The following is an 18,715-nucleotide window of genomic DNA, read 5'->3' on the forward strand; positions in this document are numbered from 1 at the left end:
TACTCTCTGGGTTCTCACCATGCTCAGCTCCTGGTTTCAGTCCTTCCTGAAGTCCAGGTGGACTCTGTCCTCTCATATTCCAGGAGCCACCCCAACAGCCTTCCCACAAACGTCCTCTCTTGCTGAAGCTGATCAGAAGCACATCTCTGTTCAGGTCAATTCAGTTCAGTCACTCAGTCATATCCGACTCTTTGTGACCCCATGGACTGTAGCACACCAGGCTTCCTTGTCCTTCACCATCTCCTGGAGTTTGCTCAAATTCATGTACATCGAGTCAGTGATACCATCCAACTATCTCATCCTCTGTCATCCCCTTCTCCTCCTGCCTTCAATCTTTCCCAGCATCAGGGTCTTTTCCAATGAGTCAGTTCTTTACATCAGGTGGCCAACGTATTGGAGCTTCAGCTTTAGCATTAGTGCTTCCAATAAATATTCAGGACTGATTTCCTTTAGGATTGACTGCATTGATCTACTTGCAGTCCAAGGGACTCTGTTACTTGCAACCAAAGAATTTTACTGAGACACTGCCAAAACTGCCTGGGCAGAACACTCCTTACACTCCTGGGTGCACAGATTGGGCAAGGTCAGTGTCCACACCAGCCCCGCCACCCCTCTCCCTAGCCTCCACTTCCTCCTCCAATCTCCAACAGCCTGTCAGTATTTCCTCTTGGATCATATACTTCCCCTCAAGCCCTATTACCCTATCTCAGGGGCTCTTAAATGTGAGGTACATCAGAATTCCTCAGCAGGTTTGTTAAAGCACAGATTGCTGGGCCACCTCCACAGTGTCTGAGTCTGTAGGTCTAACATAGAGCCCAACCCTGCCTTTCTAGCAAGATCCCAGGTAGTGCTACTGCTGGCCCTGGAGCACACTTTGAAGATCACTGTCCTATTTCCTTCCATGGAAACAGGGCATCTGCCCTTGTTGACGGGCTTCCTTGGTGGCTCAGATGGTAAAGAATCTGCCTGCAATGTGGGAGACCCACGTTCAATCCCCGGGTTGGGAAGGTCCCCTGGAGGAGGGAATGGCAACCCACTCCAGTATTCTTGCCTGGAAAATTCCATGGACAGAGAAGCCTGGCGGGCTACAGTCCAGGGGGTCACAAAAGAGTTGGATATGACTAAGCACACACACACACATACAGGTGTGCAGTCTGGCCGATCCAGCCAAACCCAGCACACCACAGGAGTTCTCACATGGCCCTCATGATGCTATCTGTGCCCTGCTCCTACTCTAAATCAAGTCCCACCTCTTCTGTGAGACTCTTCCCACCCACCCTCATGAAAAAAACACTAGGCCTCTCTTCCTGAAATGCAGAATATACAGAAACAGTTGAGTAAACATAATCTAGTTTCCCATTTTCCCACCTTTGCTTGAAAAAATGTGATCATAATAAAATACTTCCAATTGTCTTACATTGTTAGGTAGTCTTTATCCACTCATCAAAAAAAAAAAATAAAAATGGACTGATGGCTTTTCGTGTAAAACAATCTACAGCATCACACTGGCAACAGTTTTCCACACGCTGGAGACAAACAGTTACTGTAACTTTATCAAATGAAAAAACAAAATGTATGTCCCTCCCTCTTGCTAAGGGGTCATGCGATCTACAAGCGGGCAGCTGGGAGTTCTTCGGATAGACCTCAAAGAACGCTAATAGAAACAGCTATTTGTTCTCAGAGTCTAGGGCAGAGAACCATACAGGAAATTCTGACAGGGCCACTCACCCTGCTGGTAGCAGGGGAATCAGTGCTGTGTGTATGAAAGCCATTTGATGACACGTATCAAAAGCTTTTCAAAGACTCACACCTGTTTATCCCTAATTCCATCAGCATAAGGAAAACATCTGAAAAACAAAGGCCAACAAATACCATTCCCTATAGTCGCACACATGCACAAAGTCAGAAACAAATGAGACATCTCACATGGGCATGCCTTTCACATTCATATATTTATTTATTGTCATTCATGCTCCCCTGGTGGCGCCAGTGGTAAAGAACACACTTGCCAATGCAGGAGACGCAGGTTCAATCCCTGGGTGGGGAAGATCCCCTGGAGGAGGGCACGGCGACCCACTTCAGTATTCTTGCCTGGAGAATCCCATGGACAGGGGAGCCTGGTAAGCTACAGTCCATGGGGTTGGAAAGAGTCAGACACAACTGGAAGTGACTTAGCACGTGCCAAAAAGGATTTACTATACACTTAACTGTGCTCAACTTACTAGAATGGATAACAGCCCTTAAAAGTGATATTTACAAAACGTCTGAAACAGCACAAAACTGTTTATAGCATTATCTTCAGGTGAAAAGTAGAATACAAAATTGTTACTATGTATAAGTACAACTGCATATTTTTATAAATTAACTTCACAAGCAGAAAAGGACCAGAAAGATTCTCTATGATGTTATAAGCAGTCCTTGTGGGAAGATGGAAACAGTAATATTTTTTCCTTTCTATTTTTACATGTCTTCCAACTAATGATGAGCTCATTTTTAAAACATAGCTTAACATAAATATAGAAACCAAATGGGGTATGGGCGTCAGGTGTTCCCTATCATATAGCTCGGAGAAAATCACCTGTTCTTGATAGAAACGTGTATCTGATTACGAGAACCAAAGGCAGACAAATGCAGAGAAGGTAGGAAGGACTGAGGAGACCTTTGTTGTCAGCCAAGTGCACGCTGCGAAGAATCTTTTAGATGCAAGACTCAAAGGCCAGAAAAAAAAAAAAAAAACGCGAGTGGTGACAGCCCTGCTGCTCAACTGGACAGGATTACAGAAAAGGGGGGGGAAACACATGTGATGTTAGGAAGGCACTTTCAAGGATGACCCAACACAGATCATGTTTCAAACTGCTGGCAGTGAGAGAATAACAGCATTTCTCCTCGGGGTCTCAGAGCCTCCCAGGTCTGCTTAACAAGTTCACCCTGCTAGCCCGGAAGGGCAGGACTGCAAACAGCTGGTCTGAGGACCAGAACTGCAGCCCAGACTCTTTCACTCGCTAATGGAGCCCTGGACTAGTCAGCCTCTGGGCTCTTATTGTCCTCCTCTGTAAAATGGGAGGGTCTTGGAAGAGAGTCATTTGGTTGTAAGTAACAGAAACTGACCAAGCTGGCGTAAGCAACAAAGGGAATCTGTGGGAAGGGCACTGGGGTAACGTCAGAACCCCAGGGCAGCTGGGCTCTGGGAGCATCTGGAACCGGGGACTGGAGAGCCTAGGAAAGCAGGCAGGGTTTCTGACACCTCTGTGCTCTCTGATTATCTCTGTCACTCTTCCTTCTCTGCTAACCCACCTTGCACACGTTCTTTGTGGCAGAACACAGCCTGCACACCTCCTCATGCTTACTTATTACGGCTCCTGCCTCTTGAATAATTAGTGTTTTAGCTCAGGCTACCGTAACGACGTACTACAGACTGAGGGCTTAAATCACAGAAATTTATTCTCCCACAGTTCTGGAGGCTCAAAGTCCAAGATGAGAGTACTGGCATGGCTGGGATCCGGAGCGGACTGACAGATGGCTAACTTTCTCTCTGTGTCCTCCTATCACAGAGACAAGGGGTGATGGGAGAGCTCTCTGGTGCCTCTTACAACAGCACTAATCCCATCATGGGGGTGTCATCCCTGTGACCTCACCTGAACCTAATTACCAGGCTTCCTTGGTGGCTCAGTGGTAAAGAATCCACCTGCCAATACAGGAGATGCAGGTTCAATCTCTGGTCCAGGAAAATCCCAGATGACGTGGAGCAACTGAGCTCATGTGCCACAACTATTGAGCCTGTGCTCTAGAGTCTGGGAGCCACAACTACTGAAGCCCACACCCCCTACAGCCCAAGCTCAGTAACAAGAGAAGCTGCCACAGTGAGAAGCCCTGATACCGAAACTAGAGAAACGCGTGTACAGTAAGAAGACCCAGCACAGCCAACACTAAATAAATAAAATTATTAATAAATAAATAAATCTAATTACTTCCCAAAGGTCCCACCTCCAAATATAATACCTTCTCATTGGTCGTTAGGGCTTCAATATATAAATTCATGCCTGCATGCTCAGTCGTGTCTGACTCCTTTGTGATCCCATGGGCTATAACCCACTAGGCTCCGCTGGTTTGTGGGATTTCCCAGGCAAGAATACTGCAGTGGATTGCCATCCCTCCTCCAGGGGATCTTCCTGACCCAGGGATCGAATCTGCATCTCCTGCATTGGCAGGCAGGTTCTTTACCCTTGAATCACCTAGGAAGCCCCTATATAAATAGAGGAAAACACAATTCAGTCCATGGCAAGTGGCTACCTCTGAATCTCACTTCTCTGTTGCTAAGAGAGGGAAAATAGCATTGGTTCAGTCTTGAGTCAAGTGGTCATCCAGCACAAACCTGGCTGCCAGGATTGATTCCCCAGTCCTGTCTCTACCCTGTCACCTGAATGAAAAGCTATAAAGCAGCAAGTCAAGAACTGTTCATTTCCTCTTGGTCAATATTTCCCACAAAACTAAACACTCATGGAGGAGAAAGGTCATTTCTGTCTTATCTACCACTACCTCCTCAAGCCCATCATAGAAGCAGGCACACGGAAGATGTTCAATGCCTGGTGGTTGCTTTTTGGCTAAACGGGGATAGACTTCCCTGGTGGTCTAGTGGTTGAGCATCCACCTGCCAGTGCAAGGGACACAAGTTCAATCCCTGGTCCAGAAGGATTCCACATGCTACAGGGCAACTTAGCCTGTGCACAACTACTTGGCCCGAACTCACAAACTGATGCTCTGTAACAAGAGAAGCCCATGCACCGCAACTAGAGAATAGCCCTCACTCACCACCACTAAAGAAACCCCATGTGCAGCAACCAAGACCCAGTGCAGTGAAAAGTAAATACATTTTTAAAAAATGGGAGAAGGATAAAGAGTTTGTACTCCAAAGATATATACAGACATACCATCACCTTCTTGGAGCCAGAGTATGATTTCCACCCTAAACGTCAAGAAGACTTTCCTTTGAGTCAAACTTTCTTGTTTTTTCATCTTTCCCAGGCAAAGAAAATTATCACCTACCATTGTTTAGAAACTCCACTACATGCATGTTGAATACTAACAATGTATAAAGTGTATAGAGCAGAAAAAGGATCAAAAGACAGACTGTCTACCTTCAAGGACTGAGACCTAAGCCCAACCAAAAAGCCATCAATATTGGCAAAGTAAAAAAATATGAGTTAAGAAATAAGAAAACATGTGATATGTCTCAAGATGGCTGGGAAGAATATTGCCCAATGACTGGTTCTGGCAAGCAGAGTGTGCTTTGAGGGTGCAGGACATGGAATCCACCTTAGTCTAGAGTGGCCAGGAAGAAAGAGCAGATGTTAAAGATGGGTGGGATACAGCTTGGTGAGGTGGGGATGTGGCCTTCAGGAATAGGGTAGCAGGGACTCAAGTTAAAGCATGGAAAGTACATGACATATGTAGGGACGGTCACAGGGAACAGTGAATATGGTCCTTTAGAAGTACATTATAAGGGCCCTGAACAACTGCAAAATTCTAGACTGGATAACGGAATGACTGTGAGCACCAGGTGGCTCAGTGGTAAAGAATTCACCTGTCAATGTAGGAAACACAGATTCGATCTCTGGGTCGGGAAGATCCACTGGAGGAGGAAATAGCAACTTGCTCCAGTATTTTTGCATGGGAAATCCCATGGACAGAGGAGCCTGGTGGGCTACAGTCTATGGGGTCACAAAGACTTGGACATGTCAGAGCAACTGAGGACACAAAGGAGCACTGGAAAGGAGAGAGAACAAGTACCTGGACCCTGAACAGGTCTTCTGAGGACAATCATGCCAGGCAGCCCTGTTTCTTCTTAAAACAGGGAGACCAGCAGGGGACTGTGGGTTTTGCAAGGTTATGAGTACAAATTCCCATAAACTTGATATAAGAAATTTCCATAAACTTGATGGCTTAAAATAACAGAAATTTCTTCTCTCAGTTCCAGAGGGGAGACGTCTGAAACCAAGGTATCGGCAGGGCCACGCTCCCTCCAAAGGCTTAAAGGGAGAATCCTTCCTTGTCTTTTCCTAGTTTCTGGCAGTTGCCAGGAATCCTTGGTGTTCCTTGGACTGCAGAGGCATCTCTGTAAAATGCCTCAACTGTCACATGGTATTCTCCCCCTGCATGTTTCAGTCTGTGTCCAAATTTCCTTCTTATAAGGACACCAGTCACTGGATTAGAGCCAACCCTAATCCAGTGCGGACTCATCTTAACTTGACTACATTTGCAAAGACTCTATTCCCAAATAAAGTCACATTCTGAGGTCTCGGGTGGGTTTCCCTGGTGGCTCAGCGGTAAAGAATCTGTCTGCAATGCAGGAGATGCAGGAGGCGTGGGTTCAATCCCTGAGTGGGGAAGATCCCCTGGAGAGGGAAATGGCCACCCATTCCTCGAGTATTCTTGCCTGGAGAATTCCATGGACAGAGGAGCCTGGCGAGCTACAATCCACAGGGTCACAAAGAGTCAGACATGATGCACGCATCTTTGTGTCTTATGTATGTGAGGTCTCGGGTAGACACGAACTTTGGGGAGACACTATACACATCAGCACAGATACTGAGTAACTCTCATCCTTACGTGCTGGTTCAAGAAACTAACAGTCACATAAGCAACTGTTCCATTATCTTGTATGAGAAGTGACTCAAAGGACTTCCCTGGTGGTCCAGTGGCTAAGACTCTGCACTGCCAATGCAGGGGCCTGGGTTCGATCCCTGGTCAGGGAAGTAGATCCCACATGCTGTAACTTAAAAGTTACTAAGAGTTCACATGCTACAACTAAAGATCCCACACACCACAAGGAAGAATGAAGATCTCATGTGCTGCAACTAAGATCTGGCACAGCCAAATAAATATTAGAAAAAAAGTGACTCAATGTACTACCGTGATGGATGCCACCAAAGGAGGAGTCCCCATCCCAGGACAAGTTAAAGCTCTAGATGACTTCCAAAATTCCTTCTGATTATACACATGTGGGGTTCAAGGTTCTGCCAATTATTTCTGTTATGTTGATTTACCAGTTCAGTCCCCTCTCTCCATTCCTACTGCCAAGACTCTGGTTCAACCCTGTTGCTTCAAACTTGACATCAATAGAACTGTTTTCACATAACTTCCACTTTCTAAAAACCTTCACTGGCTCACTTCTGTCTAAAAGCAAAGTCCTGTACTTTGACCTCAAATCTACCTTCCCCACCTGAACTCCCCAGACATCCCAACATGAATTCTCAACTTGAGTCAGTCTGGTCGTTCAAACACAGCTGGCACATTTCACCCCCACACCTTAGCCTGGCACGTGCCTGCCTCCCGGCAGAAGGGAATCCAAGCTGCACCTGGAAGACCATTTGCTCCTCTTTCACACCACCTCTGAGGACCAACCAGCCCAGCCCACAGGGCTCTGGGATCTCCGTGAGTCTGACTACCTGCAGAAGTGCTGGATCCTTGCTCTCACTTCCTTCCACTATTGATGATCCTTTCTGGACACAAAGAATGCTGCAACATCCAAACAAAGACAAACAAAGGCTGTAAAATCAGAGCCAATGGATAACCATTAAGAACTGGGCAGACTCCTTAACCTTCTAAGCCTCAGACTGCTTGCTCATCTGTAAGACAGAAATAATACTACATACCTATCCCATCGGACTATTGTCAGGATAAAGTGAAACAATACAAGCACAGCTGCCCATGCAACATCTTACACTGAGTACAAACATGCCAATAAAAGTACTCATTTGCAGACTTCCCTGGTGGTCCAGTGGTTAAGACTCCACGCTCCCAATGCAGGGGACCTGGGTTCGATCTCTGGTCAGGGAATTAGATTCCATATGCTATAACCAAGAGTGACTAAGAGTTCGAAGGCTAAAGATCCTGCATGCCACAACTAAAGATTTTGCATGCTATAACTAAAAAAAAACAAAAACAAAAACTAAAAGATCCTGTTTGCTGCAACAAAGATCGGAGATCCTCATGCTACAACTAAGACCTGGTACAGCCAAATAAATAAATAAATATATTTTTTAAAGTACTTACTTGTATCATGGTTGTGCTGTGCTAAGTCGCTTCAGTCATGTCTAACTCTTTGCAACCCTATGGACTGTAGCCGAACAGGCTCCTCTGTTCATGGAATTCTCTAGGCAAGAATACTAGAGTGAGTTGTCATTCTCTTCTTTAGGGGAACTTCCCAACCCAGGGATCGAAACGTGCATCTCTTATATTTCCTGCATTGGCAGGCGGGTTGGACCCAAGTTTTGCCTTTAGGTCTGGGGACCAAGGCACAGATCTGTGTCCCTCCAGAACCAAGCAGCACACAGTCAATGACTAATCAGGTGACATATGTCGTAGGACCCTGTAAGCATTTAGCTACCCCTCCCTTCATTTTATGAATGGGGAGACTGGGACCCAGGCAGGCAAAGTGACTCACCCAAGCTCACAGAACTGTTAAATAGCTGAGCCACGAATGAATTGGGCCATGACTATTTTCCTACATCAAATTTTGAAATCAGTTTGGGCTTTGGTTACCTCGCTGGTAAAACAGGGATACTAATGCCCACCTGCCCAGGTTGCTCTGGAAATACTGCATCAGGCTGGTGAGGGAAATGACCAGGTGTACGATGCACAGTGGTAATCTCCAGCAGCCTTCAGTAGCCAGACCAGTTGGGGCTAAGTAGACCCAGGGACACATGCCCCAGGGGCAGCCACTGCTCAGCTCAGCTGATGCTGCCCTGCTCAAATCACCTTGGGGGCCTCGATTGCCCAAGTCTCCCAGAGAAGACAGAAATCTGGATGTGGGTGCCACAGCTCTCAATTTTAGATGTGGTGAATGACTCAAATTTCAAATAGCACAAGGCAAATAAGCACAGGTGAGCTGGTCTCAGCCTGGAAGCCACCATGTTTGTGACTCTGTATCCAACGAGAGGGGCTTCCCTGGTGGCTCAGTGGTAAAGAACCCACCTGCCAATGCAGGAGAAGCAGGTTCAATCCCTGGGTCGGGAAGATTCCCTGGAGGAGGGCACAGCAACCCACTCTAGTATTCTTGCCTGGAGAATCCCATGGACAGAGTCTCATATAGATGGGTGGGCTACAGTCCGTGGGGTCTCAAAGAGTCAGACACAATGACTGAGCTGAGTGACTGAGCATGCGTGTACACACCATGGGGTAAAGGAAGGACTGCCCCATAGTGAGTGGGATGGTCCATCTACCTGGAAAGCTGCCTCCAAACTGTCTTCCCAGGATCAGAGCTCCCACTCCAAGTGACTTCACCCAGCCACACAGCTTGCATCCCAGTGACAGGGCTGCCGCAACCACCGCTGACCTCACCCTGCCCCCAGCTGGCACCACGTCCTGCAGGGAAAGTACTTGCTTGCCCAGAGCCTCATTAAGCTCCAAGAGCTGCCCCCAGGGCATTGCTGAGCCTCAGTCACACCCAGGAGGAGAGGAGACTGCAGGGCTGAGCTGACCTCAGAGTTTGTAGGCTGCCTCTCCTGAGATGAGGCAAGCGCAGGTGAGGTGAGCAAGCAGGCAGGGCTGAGCCAGCCAAGCCAGGAAAGACAGCACCTGGGCTTGTTCAGTTGCTCGGCTGAGTCTTACTCTTTGTGATCCCATGGACTGCAGCATGACAGGCTTCCCTGTCCTCCACTATCTCCCAAACTCCTGGAGTTTGCTCAAACTCATGCCCATTGAGACAGTGATGCTATCTAACCAGACAGGTGTGTGACCAAAATCGGGAGAGTGAGATGCTTGCTAGGAGCTTCTGAGGAAGACACTTCCTTGTGTCACACGAAGATACTCACAGAGATGCCCTCTTCCTCCTGGACCTCAAACCCCCTAGAAGCTGCTGGCAATCACCATGTGTCCACAAGGAGAACCAGCCTTAACATCAGTGCAGGGGAGAGACCAAGAGAACCTCCCACTCTGGTGCTGACCCTGGGCTGCTGGATCAAGCCTGATCTGAAGTCAGCCCCACCCTAGACTTTTAAGTTATGTGAGCCAGCATGAGTTGTATTTTTTTTTTCTTGGAACCAAAAGAATTCTAACTGCTATACCTCTGAACCTCAAAAATGAACACTCAAGAGGATATCATTATTTCCAATAGTATCAGACACAGTATTTGGATATTACCCTCCCTTGAAAACAACTAAAAATTCTGAATTTAAAGAAACTGCAAATTTTTTTTTTACCAAGTGGTCAAGTTTGGTGGGCTTCCTTGGTGGCTCAGTGGTAAAGAATCCACCTGTCAGTGCAGGAGATGTGCATTCGATTCTTGGATTGGGAAGATCCCCTGGAGGAGGAAATGGCAACCCACTCCAGTGTTCTGGCCTAAGAAATCCCACGGACAGAGCCTGGTTGGCTACAGTCTATGGGGTTACAAAGAGTTGGACATGACTTTGCGACTCAACAACAACGACAACAAATTTGGTATAATCAATCAAGGGACAGCCTGACATTCTGTCCGCTTGACAGAAGGTAGTGGGAAGTGCATCTCACCATCTATACAATGTTTGACTTGAGTCTAACCATGAGGACAAGTCTGACAAGTTCAGAACATCTATATCACAGAGTCTCCATAAAGTTGGGAGGTAGTGGGGGGACTGCTGGGACTTCCAGGTGGCGCCAGTGGTAAAGAACCCACCTGACAATGCAGGAAATATAAGAGACACGAGTTCAATCCCTGGGTCAGGAAAACCCCTGGAGAAGGGCATGGCAACCCACTCCAATATTCTTGCCTGGAGAATCCCAAGGACAGAGGAGCCTGGCAGGCTACAGTCCACAGTGTCACAAAGAGTTGGACACAACTGAAGTTACTTAACATGCATGCACGGGGTGACTGTTCTATGTTAGTCAAAAATGCAATAGCCAGATTACATATGTGAGCTTTAACTGGATCCAAATAGAAACAAGAAAAAAATAAAGAGTTTCTTAAAAACTGGGGTTAATTTGAGTATGGACCACATGTTGGATGAAGCCATGGAGTGACAGTTGATTTTCTTAAGTATGGAAATGATTGTTGATTGTATAGAACAGTGAATGGTTCTCAAGCAGGCTCCACAAACTTCTGAGAGACCCCCAAACCATTTCCAGCGGTTTCTGGGACCCTGTCAGAGGGTTCATGAGGTCAAAGCAATTTTAATAATAATACGAAGACATCTGCCTTTTTCACTGTGTTGCATTTGCACTGATGGTGCAAAATCAGTAGAGGGTAAAACCACTGCCTTTGCATGAATCAAGGCAATGGCACTAAACCTTAGCAGTAGTCATTGTATTCCTCACCGTGACCCAGTAGGGAAAAAAAAATGCCTGTTTCATTTAAGAATGTCATTGATGATGAAGCAGAAATCATCAATTTTATTAAATCTTGACCTTGGAGTACAGTTGTTTTTAATATTTTGTCATGAAATGGGAAGTATGCATTAAGCACTGTTGCATACCAATGTATGATGACTGTCATGAGGAAAAGCCCTTGGGTCATTGCGTTATGTGCTGATTATCCACTATTTTTCAGGGAACACTATGGCTACTTGATTGACTAACAAACCATGGTTATTCATCTGGCAAGCATGTTTTAGGAAATGAGTCCATTTCTTTAAGAAAAACAAATAAGGTTTGTTGTCAATGATAAAATTTGATATTTCAAGCAAGGACTAGAATTTTTGAAAATTTTTCTCTCCTATCATAACTTGACAGTGTCCTAAAACACTTAAAAGACTTTTCTGATGAGACTGATGGTGACATTAATGAAAGTGATTTTTTGATATTGTATATTTGTCAACATTTAGAAGATCTGCATTTAACTTGGTGAGTCAATAGTTTCTAAATGATTCATGTGTGACATTACAAATAATGCATGGATAAAAGATCCATGAATTTAAAATATGTGGAAGGGGGCTTTCCTGGTGGCTCAGTGGCAAAGAATCTGCCTGCCAAAGCAGGAGACCTGGGTGTGATCCAGCATGCGGCAGAGCAACTAAGCCCATGTGCCACAACTATCGAGCCTGTGCTCTAGAACTCGGAAGCCACAAATACTGAGCCCATGCACTGCAACTACTGAAGACTGTGCACCCTAGAGCCTGTGCTCCACAACAAGAGAAGCCACAACGATGAGAAGCCCACACACCGAAACTAGAAAATAGCCCCCACTCAGCCCAACTAGAAAAAAGCCCGCATAGCAACCAAGACTCAGCACAGCCAAAAATAAATAATTAAATAAAATTTTTAAAAAAATCTTAAAATATGTGGAGGGAACAGAGGCCATAAAGTATGACCAAACAGAAATAAGCAGCTAATTAGAGACAGCCATGGAGAAAATTATTCATAAAGCAGCAGAGGGACTTCCCTGGTGGTCCAGTAGTTAAGAATCCACCTTGCAATGCAGGGGACATAGAATTCAATCCCTGGTAGGGGAACTAAGATCCTACATGCTGTAGAGCAACTAAGCCCATGTGCCACATCTATTGAAGCCCATGGGCCACAAGAAAAGATTTCTCATGACACAAGGAAGATCAGCAACTAAGACCCAATGCAGCCAAACAAATAATTTTTTTTAAGTAGTAAAGACAAAAGAGGAATCAGAAATAAGAAATGAAGAGATATGGAAGACAGAGTAAGAACACCTACCATATATCTAATGAGAGCTAGATTTTTTTTTTAATTTTTTTAAATTTCCTTTTTTTCCCCCAATGGGGTAATTTGCTTATTGAAGTAGTGACATTAATTTCAATCATAAATATTGCTAAAAAAAAAAAATAGGAAGAAAGGAGTGGGGGACAGAAGCAATGTTGTTAACTATCAATAAATTTGAAAAATTAGTAAAATGAATGAACTCTAAACTGACACTGACTCAAGAAAATAGAGGAAATCTAAAATCAAACAGGTATGTTAAGTATGTTAAGTATGTTAAGTTTTTCCCATAGAATAATACACCTGGCCCTGATAATTTTACTGGTAAGGTCACTTATTTTACACACAGAAAGAAATCCAATCTTACACAAATTATTCCAGAGTATAAAAAGGAGGATATATCCGCCCTCCACTTGGTTTATAAGGCTAGCATAATCTTTTTAACCAAACCAGACAAGATAACACGGCTAACACTACTCACAAATACAATTTTAAAAAGAAAAACTAAATATTAATAAATTGAAACTCAGGTTGTTCTAACAACAAAAAAGAAAAATAACTTCATGACCAAATTGCCTTTATCCAAGAAGGTAAAATTGATTAAAGATAAAACTAATTAATACAATTTGCCACTTAACAAGTTAAAGGCCAAAAAAATCATATCATGTACAAGGAAGCATCAGATAAAATACCATATCATTCATTAAAAAAACTCTCAGCAAACTAGGATGAAAACAAAACTTACAATGATAAAGTTTTCTTTACCATTTAAAGTTTATTTAAAGTTTTCTTTAAAAGTTTCTTTAAAGTTTTCTTTACTGTTTAAAGTTTTCTGAAAACCCTGTGGCAAGCACAATACTTTATGGGAAAAGGTTGAAGCATTCCTTTTTAAATCAGGAACAAGACAAGAAGGTTGCTTTCATCACTGTTTTTTATCTTACACTAGAGATCTTAACCAGTATAGTCAGGGGTAGGGAAAAAAGGGATAATTACTGGAAAGACACAACACTGTGCTCTTCTCAGATGGCATGACTCTATCTGGAAAGCCCAAAAGAATCTATAGTTTGACAAGGATGCATTCTAACAAACAACTGGAAGGTGAAAATTTTAATAAGATACCAAATACACAGGTATCAAAAAACATCAAGTAACTGGGAATAGATCTAAAAAATGATACATAAGATATTTACATTAAAAATTGTAAAATTATATTGAAAATCACTAAAGACCATAAACATAGATAGAGACTATATTTATGGATTGGAACACTCAATACCTCAAGAACATCAATGTTACTACAATCAAACCCCCAAAAGATTTTTGAGTGAGTATGTGTATGTCTCTGTGTGTATGCATCTGTGTTGTAACATATAATTTTAAGATAATTCAAAACACGTATATGGAAGAGAAAGGGCTAAGGCACTTTTGAAGGTGGGGGGGACTTGCCAGGACAGATTCCAAGAATTTTCATAAAATTATGGTAATGAAAACAGTGGTATTGGTACAGGGCCAGACAAACTGTTCAAAGGAACAGAATAAAGAGCCCAGAATAGACTTACACATCATGGAAACTTACTTTATGACAGGCTGGAAATCACAGATGTAAAGAGACAGGACACACTTTATAATAAACGGTGCTACGACAATTGGTTTTCTTTATAGAAAAAAAACTCTGTAGTCCTATTCCACATCATATACCAAAATCATCTCAAAATGGATTAAGAAATTAATGTGAATGACAAAACTATTAAACTGCTCACTAGGAACAATAAAGGAGAATAGCTTCACGATTTCAGGTAAGTAAGGTTTTCCTAGGACACAAAAAGTATAAATTGTAAATGAAAAAAATTGCTAAATCCATTGCACTCATATTAAGAACTTCTGCTTATCAAAACACACCACGAAGAAAATGAAAAAATAAACCAGAAACTGGGAGAAAACACATGTAATGCATAGTGACAGAGGATTAACATCTAAAATATTTAAAGAACTCCTACAAATCAGTCGGATAAGGATAAGAGAAAAACCGGCAAGACTTAAACAGGCTCTTCACAGAAAAGAGAAATGAATGGGCAATAAACATATGAAAAGATGTTCAACCTCATTAGTATTCAGGGAAATGCAAATTAAAACCTATAATGAGATTCCATTCTGTACCCACCAGACTGGCAAAAATTCCCAAGTGTGACAATAGCAAGAGATAGTAAAGATATGGCACAACTGAAATTATATATTTCACTGGAGAAAAACCATTTCAGATAGCAATTTATAAAGAAAAAATGTGGAGACTTGCCAGGCCAGATACCAAGAATTTTCATAAAAGTTATGGTATCGAAGACAGTGTGATCCTGGTGCAGGGTCAGACAAGTTGATTAATGAAATAGGATAAAAAGCCCAGAAAGAGACCCATACATCTAGGAAACTTAATTTATGTTATTTGGCCTAGTGAAAGATACATATATCCTATGAGTCAGCCATTCCATTCTTAAAGAAATTTGCACCGGTGCACCAGGAAACACACACAAGAATGTTCACTACAGAAATCCTTTCTTTTCACAAGCAAAAGAGAAAAACAAAAATCTAGGAAGACCCCAAATGTCTGTAAACAGTGATACATTGATACAGTGAAGGTAATTTTCTATTTCTTAAACTGGTTGGTGAGTAAAAAAAAAAGTGAAGTCACTCAGTCGTGTCCGACTCTTTGAGACCCCATGGACTATGTGTAAGCTACCACGCTCCTCTGTCCATGGGATTTTCCAAGCAAGAGTACTGGAGTGGGTTGCCATTTCCTTCTCCAGGGGATCTTCCCAACCCAGGGATGGAACCCAGGGATCTAACCCAGGTCTCTCGCATTGTAGGCAGATGCTTTACCATCTGAGCCACCAGGGAAGCCCCGGTTGGTGAGTAAAGGAGCATTCATTTGTTATCCATTACTGTATATCCTAACCACTTCTTTGTAATCTTTTCTACTGACTCAATAATTAATTTTTACAAATCAAGGAGAATCTGGAAATAGGCACAAAGTAAGAACATCAGAGTGTTCTTTCTTTAGGCTATTCTTTTTTTAGTTTTTTTTTTTTTTTTTTTTTTTTTTTTTTTTTATGTAGACCATTTTAAAAGTCTTTATTGAATGTTACAACACTGCTTCTGTTTTATGTTTTGGTTTTTTTTGCCCTGAGACATGTGGGATCTTAGTTCCCCAAACAGGTATGGAATCCACACCCCCTGCATTGGAAGGTGAAGTCTTAACCACTGGACTGACAGGGAAGTCCCTTTTTAGGCTATTATTAACTCCCCTCAGCTTAGCGGCGGCAGAACCAGCAGTTTGGTGGGCTGAATTTTGTTTCCATTGTTCTTGTGCTCGATTGTGTCCAGCTCTTTGCGACCCCATGGACTGTAGCCTGCCAGGCTCCCCTGTCTATGGAATTCTCCAGGCAAGAATACTGGAGTGAGCTGCCATTTCCTTCTCCAGGGGTTCTTCCCAACCCAGGGATAGAACCCCATTCTCCCACATTGCAGACAGATTCTTTACCATCTGAGCCACCAGGGAAGAGGGTGGATTAATTTCTGTCAGATGCTGCACGAGTAATGCTGTCCCAGGACCAATGTTTACATTAATCTCTCAGCTAAGGGTACAGAGACCATGCAGAATGTGTTTGTTTAAACCCCAAATCCATATAAAAACAGGGCCATAGAAGGTTTCAAATTCCCAAGGGAGAGTTTCCCCCCACCAAGAACCCTGGGCAAGACAGACAAACTTCACTGCCATCTCCCTGTGCCAGTGGGTCTATGTTTTCACTCAGGACTAGGCTGCAAAATGCCCTTCAAGTCTGAGCTGTATGCAACGTTCAGCTCTGACTTATTACCCCCACAGACTCAAGGCCCCTCTTTTCTCTACTGAGATATTAAAACCAAATTAGGCTAGTCCTCCAGGATGCTATATTAAAGATGGCTGCAAATTACTTCTCCCTGTCCCATAGAGAGGGAGAGTCTAAATTCCCTCTCTTCAAATCTAGGATGGCCTTAGCGACTTGTTTGGCCAATAGAATGCAGCTGAAATATTGTCCTGGGGCTTCTGAGACCAGCTGATGAAAAGTTTTGCAGGGGGCTTCCCTGATGGTCCAGTGGTTAAGAATTCACCTTGCAAGGCAAGGGACACAGGTTTGATCCCTGGTCGGGGAATTAAGACCCCAATGAGGTGGAGCAGTTAAGCCCCGGTGGCACAACTAGAAAGTCTGCAAGCCACAAGGAAAGATCCCATATGACAGTATCATGTGGGATCATGTGGGATCTTTCACTGTGGGGCATGGACTCTCTAGTTGTGGAACACGAGCTTCAGAGTGTGCAGGCTCAGTTGTTGTGGGCTCAGTAGTTGCAACATACAGGCTTAGTTGTTCCATGGCAAGTGGGATCTTAGTTCCCCACTAAGGGATCGAACCCACATTGTACTGCACCGAGACCAGCCGAACTCTTAACAACTGGACTATTAGGGACGTCCCTTCTTGGACACTCACTTTTGCAGCTCTGAACTACCATGTAAGAAACTTGACTATTCCAAGGCCTCCATGCTGGAGAAATCACATAAAAAGACAAAGAGGAGAGGGCTTGGAACACATGAAAAGTGAGAGATGGCTAGTCTGCCACTTGTTGCCATTTGCATCATCCCAATTGAGATCCAAATATCATGGGGCAGAAGTGAGTTTTGTGGTTCGTGTCCTGCCCAACTTCCTGAACACAGAGCCAGGGGAGATGATAACAAAACGGCTGCTGTTTGAAGCTAAATCTCAGGGTAGTCTGTTGTGCGGCTGCTGCAGGACTGGTTTACAGTCCAGCAAAACAATTCTCTCTCTGTCCTGTCTTCTGGCAAACTTCTTACTTACTTAAAAGTTTGGCTATGTTTTTAGGGGATCACTTAGATTTCATCCACAAGTTTTAGAAAAATGTTTCATTCAGTTTTCTGAATGAAAAAATGTGGAGACTTGCCAGGCCAGATACCAAGAAGGAGGAGTTTCAGGCTATATAGTTTTCTATATTGCCAGAGGTAGAAGCCACATCTTTCACTTAACAGATGAGAAAATTGAGGCTTAGAGAAGTTAAACTATGTGTCATGGTCAGGAATCAGGGTTCTACAAACCTAGGTTTAAAAAGGGATCTTCTAGCTGCTCTTACCTCCTGGGATGGCTCACATTCAGTCTGTGGAGTGTTTCTCTCTAAATAAATCCACTTCTTACCTATCACTTTGTCTCTCACTGAATTCTTTCCATGATAAGATATCAAGAACCCAAACTTCATTAATTCCTGGGATGAGGTATAGTCTCAATTAAAAGACTGTGGGTTCAAGTCCCAATCTGAGTTATACAGTTTCACTTTGACATCACTTATTCTGATCACAAATTTCAGGGACAGGAGCTCCTCTGTGGGGCATGCAGATGGTGGACAGGGCATGACAACACACCAAGAGGACCTATTCATCAGAAAAAATTTAAAAAAAGATCTTCTAACCCCAGAGGGAATACAAAGTCATCATTCATATTTTTATCTATTTATTTATTTATAAATAGAGGCATACGGGATCTTAGTTCCCCTACTAGGGATCGAACCCTTGCCCACCCCTGCAGTGGAAGCAAGCAGTCTTAACCACTGGACCACCACGAAAGTCCCTGGATATTTTTTAAACACCTACTATGAGCTTAGAACCACTCTAGACTCTCAAAAAACAGCTACAAGATAAAGCAGGAAAAAAGTCTCAAAACAAACCATGGAGATCATATCCTAGTGGAGAGATAGACCTGAAACAAGTAAGAAAAGAATTAAAAGCATAGTTTCCACAAGGGACGAGAGCACAGAGGTGTGGGCGGGGGTATCTTGGAGAAGGTGATCAAAAGAGGCCTCTCCTGAATATGTGACATGTAAGCAGAGACCTAATAGAAAAAGGGAAAGAGCCATGCGTGATCCAGGGCAGTGTGTTCAGGGCCACAGCCCACCCACTCCAGGGTGTTCAGGGCAGAGGGCACAGCAGGTGCAAAGGCCTCTGGGTGGGACAAGCTTGTCGCCCTCCAGGAATAACGAAGATGATGGA

General features: G+C 43.7%; 1 protein-coding gene and 1 non-coding gene across 16 annotated transcripts in view; one reads left to right on the top strand and one right to left on the bottom strand.

Annotated features, from left to right (window-relative positions):
• The window catches only part of REEP1 (receptor accessory protein 1), a 127,425-nt gene that overhangs the window by 98,852 nt on the left and 9,858 nt on the right, over positions 1-18,715 (bottom strand). The gene's annotated exons all lie outside the window — the stretch shown is intronic.
• On the top strand, positions 6,681-6,752 carry TRNAG-GCC (transfer RNA glycine (anticodon GCC)). Its single transcript has one exon. It is a non-coding gene; the product is annotated as a tRNA-Gly (tRNA).

This window comes from Giraffa tippelskirchi, chromosome 4 (genome assembly GCF_054371585.1).
Source record: "Giraffa tippelskirchi isolate mGirTip1 chromosome 4, T2T-mGirTip1v1.2.pri, whole genome shotgun sequence".
Classification (NCBI taxonomy): domain Eukaryota; kingdom Metazoa; phylum Chordata; class Mammalia; order Artiodactyla; family Giraffidae; genus Giraffa; species Giraffa tippelskirchi.